The following is a 14,180-nucleotide window of genomic DNA, read 5'->3' as shown; positions in this document are numbered from 1 at the left end:
ATAGGGAATGCCATTCCACCAAATTGTCCTTCATCTAATGTGGTTGTAGGTGAAGGCAAGGTCCAAGGAACTAAAAAATAACAAGTCTGTAAGAACTCTTCCCATGAAGACTCTTTCGAGGACGAAATGGCATTGATTCTAGCTATAGGAGTGGGAAGATAAAATGTACCCATAAATGAAGAATACATCCCAACTCCTAGATTCTCGATAGGTTGACAGGGGTTATCCACCAACGGAATAGTAGAATCCAAAGTTGCATGAGGGTCAATTGGATAATAAACCAATTGATCAACCTTAACAATTTTCCCCTCATGAGGAAAACAAAGGACTCGAAATAGAGTCGAAACTACGACATCCATTTCATAAATCCAATTCCGTCTTAAGAGGAGATTGTAATCTAGGTTGGCATCAACAATTTCTACTTCGATATTAACAACCTTTCCTCCAACACATATAGGAAAGGTCGGGATAATCCCATGTGGCCTATGAGAATGTTTGTCAAATGCTATCAAGAGAGTGGGTGAAGAACAATCGAATGCGATCCAATGGCCTTCCAACATGACATAGACATTACGCACGTGGAAGCTCCCTCATCTCTAACTATTCGAAAAATATTAGTTTTCTGGTAAGTAGACTTTATTTGAAAAGCCATATGATGAGGAAGTCTCTTTTTGAAATTGAGCATATCAAAAGTGAGCACTAAAGAATTTTTTGGATCGACTGCCCCGATCGCTGAAAGCAAAGCACTTCGTTGAGCAGGACACGACTGGAGTACCTCTAAAGCAGACATAGCGCAAGGACTTTGAGCCAGATCCTCGACAATGGAGTAGTTTTGGGCTGCCCTAGCATTAGGGTTGATAGTTGTGCACTTGGTGGAACCTTTCGGTATCCAAGGTATAGACTCGACAGAGGGTCACTCAATATGAAGTGGATCCGTAGTTCCAGGAACAGATTTATCCTTAGATGTTTCTACTTCACCATAATCCCGTGACCATGTAGCCACATTGACATTAGAACTCATCATGAAAACATTTGTGGAATTATCCCCCTCCTAATTGCCCCCTGCAGAGGTACCAGGGTTTGAGTTCGTGCCAACAAACAACTTCTGCCCTTGTAGGAAAGGGTTAGTTAAGACAACTTGGGAGCTAGAAGAACCTTGTTGCACTAACAAGCGCTGAGCATCTTGAATTTTCGGGCAGAGATGAGTCAAATGATCTCCACTGCAAAACTTGCATGGAAATTTAACTTTCTTCTTAGACTTTTTTCCACCCTCACCAACATTATTGCCAGGCTTGTTCGCATTACTCTTCCCATCCCGATTCTTCTTTTTCCCTCGTCCCTTCTTCTTCCCATCGAAATTTTGATTTCCTTTGGGGTTAGAAGCCTGAACGGTGTTTACGGAAGAAGGCTGAGAAGGTGTAGGAGTAGACGGTGTAGCCTGATTGGAAGAAGCAGTTTGTAGAGACAACTGCTGCAATTGGCTCAGAAGGTTCACCGCATTTGCATCAATCGATCCAACAATACCATCAACATGTAGGCCTGGCTTTGGTTTGGCTATATCAACCGTGGATCTAGGAGCATCAGGCAAGATTTTTGGAAGAGTCCCAGACTGAGAATATATCAGTTCTAACTGCTGGGCGCGAAAGATAGCCTGCTCTTCAGAATAAACTTTGGACATAGAAACATCCTTGGAGATCTCGGGTTGTAATGATTTTAAAAACCATTCGAGATGGAATTTCGGCTTTAATGAGCCTTTTTCTCCATATCCATTCCTGGATATGATCTGAAATGTGAGTAGCCGTGTCTTGATGAAAATTGGCCAGAAGTTCAGTTCCGGCTTTGTAATAGACAGGCAACTGAAAATGGTTTAGGAAAATGTTAGCCAAATCGGCAAAAGATGTAAAGGTGCCCCTTGACAACTCTATATACCACTTAGCCGCATTCCCAGTTAAAGGGCACTGAAATAGTCTCAATCTAATCGAATCATCGATTAGGGAGTTAGATGAGCACCATAAATGGAATGTGGTTACATGGTCGCCCATGCCTTCATCACTCTTCCCTTAGAATTTTGGAATGTCCGATGGAAGTTTTGTTGGGAACGAAGGCCAAGCCAGATTGTATCTAATTGGATCGTTTGTCAACTTAGTCAAGTTTGGTATATTAAGCGTGGCTAGAAAAGGAAGTCTTCGAGGACCTTGGGGATTCCACCAAGTTTAGGCGGGGTCCCAAAAGTCTGAAAAGAATGACCTGGATTTTGAAAGGCACCAGGTTTCCCGAAGTAACTGGTAGAACCTACTGAACCAAAAGGTTAACCTTGTGGTCCAAAAAAACTCAGATTTTGACCAACTCCAGCCAAAAAACCTCCGTAACCAGCAAAGTTCCCCCCTAACGAATTATTGTAAGGAGCTGATAACCCCTGGTAAGGGTTCCAAGCATTAGCTAAGGGTGGAAAACTTCGGAGTGAATTGATTGAAGAATATGACACATTACCTTGTTGGCTGAAAAATGGATTCCCAGCTCCTATCCCACTAACCGCAGGGATTGCTTCCTTGACTTGTGAAAGGAAAGGCATAGACCCTACCATCAGATTGGAATGTGGTATATGACCACTTCCAAAAGGGAAACCAAAAGAAGCCGATCCGCTCATCATGGACGTGGAGGCAGTTGATGGTACATTCAATGGAGCTGAAGGAATACCTTGAGAGGGCATTCCAAAAGGGAAGAATCCAAAACTGGATGCATTAGCTTGGGAACTTCCACTCCTTGACAGAATGGAAGTGGACCCAAATAAGGATGTGCTAGCAATAGACCCAAATAAGGATGTATAAGGGATGGAAATATTTCCTCCCCCTTGTACTGATATAGGAATCCGCATACTCGTAGCACTCGTGGTGGATGCCATGCTTCCAACAATGGTCATTGAAGGGATAGATGTGTGTGGGCTTGGGCTTGAAGGCCTGTGTGATAGAGTTCCAACGTATAACAATACGTCTGGATGATCAGAAGTGAGATGATAATTCGAAGCCGCAATCGACTCTGAGAGCTCTTCTACCTCAATATTATCTTTCGACTGGAAGAGCACTCGAGAAAGAACTGGTGTATTCCTCTCTAGCTCTATAGTAGTACCAGGTCTATCTTGTACACTAATGCCCCCAAGTGGAGGATCAATCTCTGATGCGCCAGTTACCACTGGTTGAAAACCACTGGAAGAATCGGTCCTACACCTTCTAGGAGAAGGCTTTGGACTTGCAGGTGAAAGCCCACAAAGTCTACGGGACTGTCTAAGTGATCGGTCAGCCACTTTGAATTATTTTAATAAGATCTACTTAAAGACTCAAGAAAATTGAAATCTAGGTCAACTAAGAGCACATAACACACACTAAAAATGTCCCTAAAGAATTTAGAAATCAATTCCACTTTGGGTGATTAGGACCGGACACCAAAATACAAGAAAGTGAATAATAAGGGCCTTCCAAAAATACACTGGGGTAATTACACCCCAGGTCTACTAGCAAAGGTATCAGAGGTAGTTACGCTGACCTCCAGACAATAGCCTTTGCCAGTGCAATCCCCCAAGCTTCGCAAGTGTGCCCTCCAGAGGTACCATTGAATGTGATGTAGCCTCAACCTCAGGTGTCATGGGATTCGCCTCCACAACCACTTGTGTAGATCCCTAGGATTGGCAACTAAAGACACCAACTCGTATCAGAAGCTAGGTGGCACAGTCGTGAGGTAAGATCCGACAAGTAAGAGAGGGGGTATCTCTCGTCCTTATCTTCACAAACCCTTGTGCTTAACTCCTAGTCATGGAGCTTTCTCGGTCTCCCTAACGCTATTGGATTTCACTCTTTATTCAGACTTCTATGTTTTACAATTTAGAGTGGCCTTGGAGAGTTTACTCTCCTCTCGTCTAATCCAAGGCCCTAAATAAACGTAAAACTTGTTGGTGTATCTGATTGACAATATAAAAGGTTCTAGTTTATTTTATTAAGTGCTTGATTTTAAGTGGCTGTTCTTTTAAGTCAAGGGACAATATGGAAATGAAACCAATGGTGTTTTTTTATGATGCAAAAGAAATTAATGAAAAATTAACTTATATGCAATGCACTTGTTTGTTTTTCGATGAAAAGCAACTTCTACTTGGGTTCTAAGAAAATTATATAAAGCAAAAACTTTTTCCTTTTCTTTTGTTATAGCAAACTTCACACTCACAAAAACTAAAAGACTATTGATGCTTTAATAATGCAAAACTACCCTAATGCAAGGTGTACATGATAATGCAAAATTCTAGATTACTCTAAAAAGAGATGAAAGCAATTGTTTTAATTTTTTTAATAAGCCAACTTAAATGTTTGAAGAGAATGCAAATTTCACATGCAAATTTTCCTCCAAATAAGCAGGGCAAATCTCAAAAAATCACAATTCACTTTCACAAAACCAAATAAACCAAAATCAAATTCGGCAAAAGAAAGCAAAAACAATGTTTTTGAAGAACTTTTCTTTTTCAAGAAGCAATAAAAACAACTTTTCAAAAGCACTCAAAATGCTACCAAAGACTCAAAGACCGAAAGCAAAGCACAAGGAAACTTTGTAAGTTACCAATTCAACACGAATGAGAACTTAAACAAAATAGGTGTTTCAACTTGCACTAAACGATCCAAAAGTAGCAAAAAGAGCTTGGAGAAATTGATCAAGAAATCAGGAAAGACACACTTTCAAGTTCAACAAGACGAACTTTTGAAAAGCAAGAAAAAGTGTATGGCCACAAAAATGACGGGAAGCAAAGCAAGCATACCAATAATGAAGTTTGACACAAAGATTGCAAACAATATTTTGTCCCGGAAGACCAAAACAATCAAGAACCTCTATAAGAAGCCTTGTGTGTTCAAACACAAATCATAAAACTCACTCAAAAGCAAACCGAGGCCAAAAAATTTTCAAAGCAGGAGAGAATTCAAAACAGTAAACTCACTGAACAATTAAAATCTGAAGACAGAAACTGACCACTCAGAAACCACACAGACCAAGAAACAAATCTTTTTGGGCATAAAGATTTGAAAAAAGCATGCAAAAAATTGTATACGCGACTGTGTCCCTACACAGGTGCATGTACATGTGCTTCTGCCAAAAGAAACTGGCGTATACGGGTTTTAGTTCACAGAAACAAGCATGTGTATGCTTTTACAAATAGACAAAGGTGCGTATATGAAGTTTTACAAGAAAAATAAAGAATGAGGCCTGATGAAAAAGATCATACTTGAAGTCTGAGTTCCTATAGGAGAAGGCAATACAGTCACAGCAAGAAAACTAAGAATTGAACCCTGATTGGCACTGAATAACCCAAACTAGGAATAACAAGATTGTTATCCCCAGCAGAGTCGCCGATTCTATTAAGGGAATAAGTCCCCTAGGGCTTTGGGTTAGAACCCTAGTAGAGCAGGAGTAATCTACAACAAGAAACAAGCATTCAACTCAGGAAACATGCTTAAACAAACTAACTATGCGAGGATGAACATACCTGGATGTCCTTTGTTTGGGTAGTTCTAGCCAGGGTTCAAACCTCTGCAACTCCTAATGATCTTCGAACCTGCAAATCAGCCAATTCGAATACACATAGCAGCATATAGATAAAGCATTTTAGTGAAATAAACTTTATATGATATAGGTAGATGGTTAGTTATACATTAAAATAGTCATTCATATATAAACCATAACAATAACATCTGATGCATAAACAAATTCGATATCAAGAACAAGACATCATTTCGTTTTATTGTAGAAAACTATAATAAAACATGGAAAGAGTTCACTCGAGTCTTCCTCTTCCGGCTCCAAGCGGAATCGTCCTCCAGGTCTTTCCGGTCCCAGTCTTCAACAACATCCTTCCATAACCAATACAATGATATCTGCAAGCATGTGAGAGAATATCAACACTCAAGGAAACAAGTGTTTCCTGAACTTGGGGAAGTTCTTGAAGCACAAGGATACTTCAAACTTGATTAGGGGATAATCTCAGCATCATAATTTTATCATTTTTCTCCTCCTTAAGGCCTTCCCATTGAAGTCTTTTTATACTTCTCCCAAATTAGTTTTTTAGTTGGGAAACAATTGGTAACAATTGGGCCATGGGCACTAGTAGGTAATCAACAGTTAAAACCTGTGATCTCAACCCATAATTAAGGAATTTTTTTTTTTTTTAAAGTGTTTTAACACATATACGTGGGTTGGGTATTGGCTAACCCTCGTGTACACGCTTTTAACACAAGGCAAAGTAGCGTACAGGGAGTAAAACACTGTTTTTAAAATATTTGGACTAAGTCTAGAAGGAGGAGTTTCCCTAGGCCATAAACCAAGCACCACAAATACCAAGGGTGATATTTCGAGCTGTAACACCTCTCTATGGGGTTCGGGGCAGCGCCCTGCGGAATTTTTTTTTTGGACCCTATATTACGTTGGGGGGACCTATCTATGGTTTTGAGCATGGTTTTCGCACATGGTTTTGGGCGCGATGGTTTTCGGTCCATGGTATTGGATGCTTCAGCATGTATATATATGTATTGTAACATTGAAAGGAAAATAATGAAAAATTAAGTTGGTGGTCCCGGTTTTGAGATCCAGGGGAAAATATCTGTGTATATGTGTTTTATGTGTTATGATCTCACATTGTTTAGTTTCTATGTTTTAATAATTTGTATGCAGGTAATTTCTATACGGGGTTAAAACCTACATGTTGGCTGAGCAAGGGAAGTGTGGATTGAAGATCTCTCACCCTGGGGACTCCATTTTATGTATCTTTATTTGGTCACCCTCGCTTTTCAGAGACCTCATACTCACTCTGATACAAGCCAATAGAAAAATCCTCCCGTATTCAACCTTGAGAAAATCATATCCCAAAGGATTTGCAGACCCCAGTAGACCCCTGTTTCTCCTGATTCCAAAAGATATTTTCTAGAAATATCATCAACTAGCTCTCAAAAATAAATGATATACTACCCCAATTCTGCCTCCAAAGTCTTGGAATATCCTGAAGAACATTGTTTATTGTTTTACTCATTTCCTTCGAGAGCGAAAAATGAAGAAGCTTCTGTCAGTTCACCTTCTTTCTCATTTCATCCCTCCCCTAAATTTGAAGAAGTTAAAGGCATCCTTATAAACAATGTAACGAAGAGTTTGAATAACTTTCCAAACCAGATCTAGTCAGTTGCGACTTAGATACTCCCTTAGCAAATACCTGTAATAAATCTTCTACCACCTCGCTTGCTCAATATGGCTATCCCAGGCTTTCTTTTGAACAAATATTCCCCATTGGATTTTCCATAACACTTGAATGGTATTCCATAAGACTATCTCAAGCTCTTGCCAAGATTCACAGTGGAAGATGATATTTCAACACCAAGGCATATAGAAATTTTCTGTGTACTGTTAAGGTTTTTTTTCAAGTCTCTAGATGGGGAAGCTAGAAAAAGGTTTAAATCCCTACCTAATGCTTCAATCACTACCTAGGAAGAGCTGGAGAATTCTTTTTTATAGAAATTTTTGGGCACTGCAACCCCAATCAAACATGTCCATAAACCAAGGGCTCCTAAGTCCCTAAAAGTGTTGTTCCATACCCTAAAAGAACAAGGTCAGCTGATTACATCATCTCCCAGAAATTCTCCACAGGAATCTGCTCAGAACTGGTTAAAACTGGACCATACAGACTGCCTAGTGCAGAGGGTGCAATGCATCTCACCTACCCAATGTAAAGGGTGTGATGCATACTGAAAAGCCCTTCTGTAGGGTGCGATGGGCAAGAGTGGACCAATGGCAGAGACAGTTTGCGAGGTGGATAATCATAGAATCTTCCAGAAACTTCTCCTATGACACTTGCCTCTCTGAATTCGCCTAGGGATGAGTAGGAGATCATCAATCTCCAAGTGGAATCAAGAACTATCAGAGAGAGGAAACTAATCAAAATCACAGAAGCTGACTCACCCCCCTACAATCATATATATATGGATCCCTCATCCCAGAGATCCAGAGGTTGGAATTTTGTATCTTGTAAGGAAGTGCTATTGGTTTCTTGGTGGAATATCATAGTGTTGGGTGATCTAAAATTTTCATGAGGTGAAAGAAGTGCTTTCATGCTGGAGGATGACGCTAGGTTAGAACAATTGGTTGTAATCCTCTTTGCTATTCTTGATATTAATAAAGCTATTCAAGTTTTCCTTCACATTCTTGTATGTTTGATGATATATGCATTTGTGTGGTCAATATATATCTGGTCCTATATTGTTTATGATTGTAGATCTCTGTTCTTCGATAGTATTATGCTGCTTTGATTCCACAGGTGCTCTTTGAAGCTGAGTAGACGAAGGAGAAGCAGCAAGGATCTGTCAGAAGGGAGAGGAATCGAGCAAGGAACCAAGCGCAAGACTGAGGTTGGTGTCCTTCATTCCCCTCTTATCTACTTCTCATAAAGGAAAATGAAAGTAGTTTTAGTTTGTCTGTTTCTAAGATAGCTACTAGTATTAGTGGGACTAGCAGCTCTGAGTGGACACTAGATTTCTCGATAACAAAATGGCGACTCCACTAGGGAGCGAATAGATTGTTTGTTTGTCTATATTTGTTTGTTTTATAAACTTACAGATGGAGCCAGAAGTCAAGCCAGCTAGCCTTCGAATTGCATTGGCTATGCAAGTGCAAAGTAGATCAATGTTGCTTCAGTCTATCTCGGGGTTTTTCTTATAAACTGAACAATCGATTTGCCAACCTTCTAATTTCCCTAGTGGTGGCTCTAGTAACCTCATTAGATCAGCCCCTATGATTTCTATTTACTGTACATCACTTGCTCGGCCTAAATCCCTGAACTGAGTTGCAAACTGTGACCTGAAACCTAGTTGAAGTCTCGTCTCTGGACCATCGCACCTTCTCCTCTTGGGAATCTGGATGCATCACACCTCCCGTGTGCAGTAGGTGCGCTGCATCGCACTTTCCCTGTGTTACAGGTGCGCTGATCAGACAAGACCTCTTCTGCCCTCAGATTTTGGTTTCTGTGTTCACTCTCTTCAGCTTTATTCAGGAGTTTTGCTGTCTGTGATCAGTATACCACTATGGAAACTCCCTTCCTTTCCATCATTCCGCCTCCATTGTGCAAAGAACTATGAATGTTTTTATGTATTGTGTGCCATTTTCAGTTCTCTTTTACAAATAAGTAGCATAATCAAACTGTCGTCTTCTGATTTGAAAGTGTCGCAAGTGTTGTTTTCAGTCAAAGAAAAGAATTCTATTGTTATTGATGGTCGATTATACAGTTACTCTTGTATTTGATTTGAATTAGTAGTTTTTCAAGTGTCGAAAGCAGTTTTCAATTCAAAATAGCAAAGGGTCGTCATTATCTTCCTTTCGTTTTTGAAAAGAAATTTGTTAGTATTGTCGCTTTGAAAAGATAATTCAGATTTGTACTTAGCATTCTTCTCATCATTCACACATTAAGAAAGCTGAAAACAAATACATGCATGTGCATTTGCATTTAGACTGGTTGTTGGTTTGATTTAGGAGAGTGCATCTAGTGTGTGCTCTATGCTCTATGTTGAAAGAATATCGTCTCTCTTTCTTTAGTAGCTAGGATTTTCATTGCAAAAAGAAGATTAAACGATTGTTTATCATCTTAGATTGCATTTTAGGAATTGTATATCTACATCACGCAGTGAACCTGAAAGGAAAATTTCTTAAGAGATATAAACTGTAAAATAAATTTAATGAACCTAAAAACGCTTTGGAACCTAATGCACAACATCTAGAAGTGTAGGCTAGAGACGTATTCCAGCGTCGTAAAGCCTGGTAACTGTCGCTTTCACTGTTGGTTGGGTGATTCCTCCTCTTTGAGACGACAAGTGCCAGTACGGACTTGTGCTCCCACGTACCGTCAAGTATATATTGGGAGATCACAATAGGCTATATCCTTTATCCATAGGAAGCCGTGTCTGCTGCCCTATCGATCGCAATGCACTGAACACAACATTCAGGAAGATTGACTGCCGTACCATAAAAAGTATTCTACAGTTTTGCGATTGGTTTGGTAATCCCTCTGTCTAGATTTCCAAAGTAGTCTCTTTCATTCCTTTTCAGACTCCTTAAAGGAAAAGGTCCATCTGAGCACTTGTCACTTAAAGCTCATTAAAAATCGAAGGCGACTAGAGTCATCTTTTGTTTTTTCTCGACTCTTAAAAATTGAAAAAAAAAATTGTGTCAAAGCGTCTAGAATTTATTTTAATCGGAATAATATCACCATTCCCACATTGGTCTTGGGTTTAGAAAAATGGAGTCCACCAACCAAGGATTTCCCCTTGGAGGAAATCCTAGTCCTTTCTCCTCTTGGGGAGATGTTAGTGCACCTCATATGGCCACATTGTCACTTCCAGGATTGACGATTGGCTTTCCCATATGGTTCTTCTCGACAACCGTCGTTCAGAACACCGTGATTCCTGAACAATCGAGTCAGCAACTGGATGATACTAAAGTTACCCCCCAACCTTCTACTTCATCCGATTCTCCCTCTCCTCATTCCTCTTCGCTTGATAAAGCTAGTAAGGCCAAAAGTCATGTAACTAATCAGGAGAAGAAGGGGAAGGAGAAGAAAGAGAAGAAGAAGAAGGATCCGAAGGCAAAAATGGGTAACCAGGCATCGTCTAGTGAAAATCCACACACTGCACCATCCAAGCCTAAATCTCCATGTGTCATTTGCAAAGGAGACCACTATCATCGAGATTGTCCTTGCATCCCTCAGATCTTAAGGGACTGGTCTCCTCATTTGCACAATCTGGTGTCATCAACCTCTGAAGATCATGTTGAAAGTACACCATTAACTAGTGAAAGTGAAGCATTCGGACAAAAAAGGAAATGTAAATTTCCTTGTAAACTATGTGAAGGCGATCACGTCGTCCACCGTTGTCCCTTCCTAGACGAAGCTAAAAGAGTCTTGGATGACCGTCTTGCTTCACCACTACGGCTTCCTCCTGGATACAAGAAACTCTTACCGAGTCCATCGCTAGTTGAAAATCTGACCGACACACCATTGTGGTCGGTTAAAGCATCTGTCATTGAAGATAAACCCGTTGAATCCATACCAGACGAAAGTCAAAAGGTTGAGGCGGCAATCGACCCGATCTTGTCTTTGGAAGGTCCATCTTCAGATGACACAATCACCAAAGAGAATGAGAACGACACCGTTCAAATTCTTTTCATAAAGACAGAGTCCGATGAACATGGGTACAGTCTACCCATTCCTTTAGCGCAGGAAGGAAGTTCTTCAGAGTCATATCTGGCTGTCTATTCGGTCCCACCTTCAAGCAACCTAGTCATTTCCTTCGATTGGAATCTACTAGGTAGACCCCGTGTACCGGCTAATGTACCATTTCGAATCATTGTACAAGCTTACAAAATGATCATGGTCGGTACCATCATAGATGAAGGGGCTTCTATGAGTATCCTTTCCTCAACTGCTTGGGAAGCGCTTGGTTTACCATCGCTTCTGCCTGAAATGAGAAATCTGACAGGCTTCAACAAAGGAACCAGTCGACCTTTAGGGATCCTTCCCAATGTGCCCATAACGTTGAGAAGGAAAACCGTTTACATGAACGTAATGGTAGTCCAGGGACCTCTAGATTATAATCTACTCCTTGGACGCGACTATATTTATATCATGGGAGCCATTGTCTCCTCACTCTTTAGAGTAATGTGTTTTCCGCATGAAGGCAGAGTGGTCAAGCTCGTAGACCAGCTTTCGTTCCCCGGCTCACACATAGCTAATAGTCAAATGCCATCCCTAAATGGTCTTTTCACGCAAGGAATGTCTCATCAATATCCAGTCCATCCACCTGAAGAGTGCGAGTGATTCGAGAGGACATGACTGAAACCCAGGGGGCATGCACCCTGGCCTGTTTCGGCAGGAAAACCTTGGGTATAGGGTAGGTTTCCGTGGAGGATATATGACTAGTTTTACACACCCGTCCGTTTACGAAAATGGGATTAGACTGGAATAAGATTCCCTCGTCAAAGTTGTGTGAGTGGAGGCGACCACGCCACTCACCTTTGTCTATTTCGGTAGACATCGCCAAGGAAGCATTTTGTCTGCAACGCGGATGGAGAGCTTTCATATGGTAGCCTGGAAATTTTTCACTACACCTGGGGGCATGCAAACCTTTTTGCATGCAAGCGAAGAGTGACCATTTATTTTCTTAGTTTGTAGTTTCTCAACCCTTTAGACTCGTAGGATTGGTCGTTCCTAGCTTTCATAATGAAAGGATCCGGAGCAAAGTTTCGAATGGTGCAAGCTCCCTAAAAATTGAACCTATCGATGAGACATCCTTATTATACGACTGGCACAAGCAGTTTTTATGCGAAGTTCAAGCTTGTTAAAAATTAAACCTTAGCAATGAGCAAACGTTCCCCCAAAGTTTAAGCTCATTAAAAAATGAACCAATTTTCGGTAAATAACCATTGTGAATGCATTATCATCAACGTTTTGGGCCCAGGTCGTGTTCTTACCATCACCTCCACTCTGTTTTAGCTGATCATTCACCTCCATTAGATTGTTTACCCCTTTTGAGGAACAACTGTGAAGACTGATCCTGTTAGCCATCCTTGTGACACTGCCGTGATTGGAAAATTCCAAACCTTACCTGGAATCAGCTGCTACCTGAAATTATCACTCGTTCCTCAAAAAATGAGTCTTCTTTATGCTCTTTTCATCTGACTCGTAAAATATGAAAATATTGCCGAGCAATTGGCCTCTCCAGGTCGTTAAAGCTACCAGAAGTGCTATCCCTCCTCTAGATTTTAATCTTTTTGGACCTAAGGGATTATTACACAAAAAGATCGAGTGCTTGTTTTGTTCGGCTCGTTAAAATTATCGAAAATTCATCCCTTTCGTATTATTTTATATTTTTCCATACTTAAGGGATTATATGACAAAAAAGGATTATTGGAGTTTCCTTTATGTCCCTTTTAGACTCTCTAAAATTGAAAAGGACCGAGTTATCTTTGTCGTTAAACTTGTTAAAACCGAATAGTGACAAACTTGTCCATACAGACAAGAATGAGTTTCACCGTCGCTAGGCTCATTAAAACATAGCGACAGGTTTGCCCGAAGGGAAAATTATAGAACAAGCATATGTTATCCTCCTCAATCTTGACAAAAATAAAGAGGTACTGGTCAGCAATGACTGGGGAAAAATTGGGAAGAAAAATTGAAAAAACTTTATTGGTAGCAAGTTGCTCTTGAACATGAAACTTTCATTCTGCATCCGTGTCGGGTTGGGTTGTTCCGTTCACTGGTCATATCACCATTGGTCCATCACACCATCCATATTTTGGGTTAACGCTACCAATGCATGTCAGTGTCGCCGGTACGTTCAAGAGAAGTCGCTCAGAGAATTCACCTGTGTCTCATCCGCTGCAATACATTCACGCTCCATTCTTTCATGATCGCCACCCTGAACCCTGTATCATCAGATCATTTTCACCTCCAAAATAATTTACTCTGTTCCATGTCGTAGATGTGGGATTCATTAAGGCCCTCCTACGATGGGTCGCTTCTTGTCGACATCAGCTCATTATCCAAGAAGTCGACTTAGGAACAACCCTTTCAGTACTTTGAAGCTTGCATGCCTCAATGGCAAGTTTCTCACTTCCAGCGACAGGTTTACATCAATGGCCTTTGACCGAAAGATTTTGTGTGGTGTTCGACGCCAAGTCCCTTTTCACACCACGTGAATTGTACTATAGTACCTTGAGGGTCATCATCATTATCGGTGATTCCTCTTGCGCTTGTTAACAGTTTACATCATTGGTTGGTAATCAGGCGATGTCTTTCCATGTTCGACTCCAAAACATCTTTCACATGGATCGACCTGTACTCCGAGTGAAGATTGAACGAGTTTGAAGACCTCGGATCTAGTTTCATCCATCTGGGCTGCGATATATTCAGGAAAATAAAAACATCAAATGTACATTGTTGTTGCACAGATGATCATCCGAACCAAAGGATGATGACTCTATCAGAATCATCTGTCTGCCTCACAGATTGTTGTTTGTCTTACGTACATGAAAATGAATTTATAAAGATGAGCATGGGAATGCCCGCCTCAGCGAGATCATGAAAAATATTATGAAGATAATGTATTGTATTGTATCTTATT

Source organism: Pinus tabuliformis, chromosome 7 (genome assembly GCF_031772625.1).
Source record: "Pinus tabuliformis cultivar Carrire ecotype Pingquan chromosome 7, CPIR1, whole genome shotgun sequence".
Lineage (NCBI taxonomy): Eukaryota > Viridiplantae > Streptophyta > Pinopsida > Pinales > Pinaceae > Pinus > Pinus tabuliformis.
The sequence above is the reverse complement of the archived record's forward strand: the minus strand, read 5'-3'. Positions refer to the sequence as shown.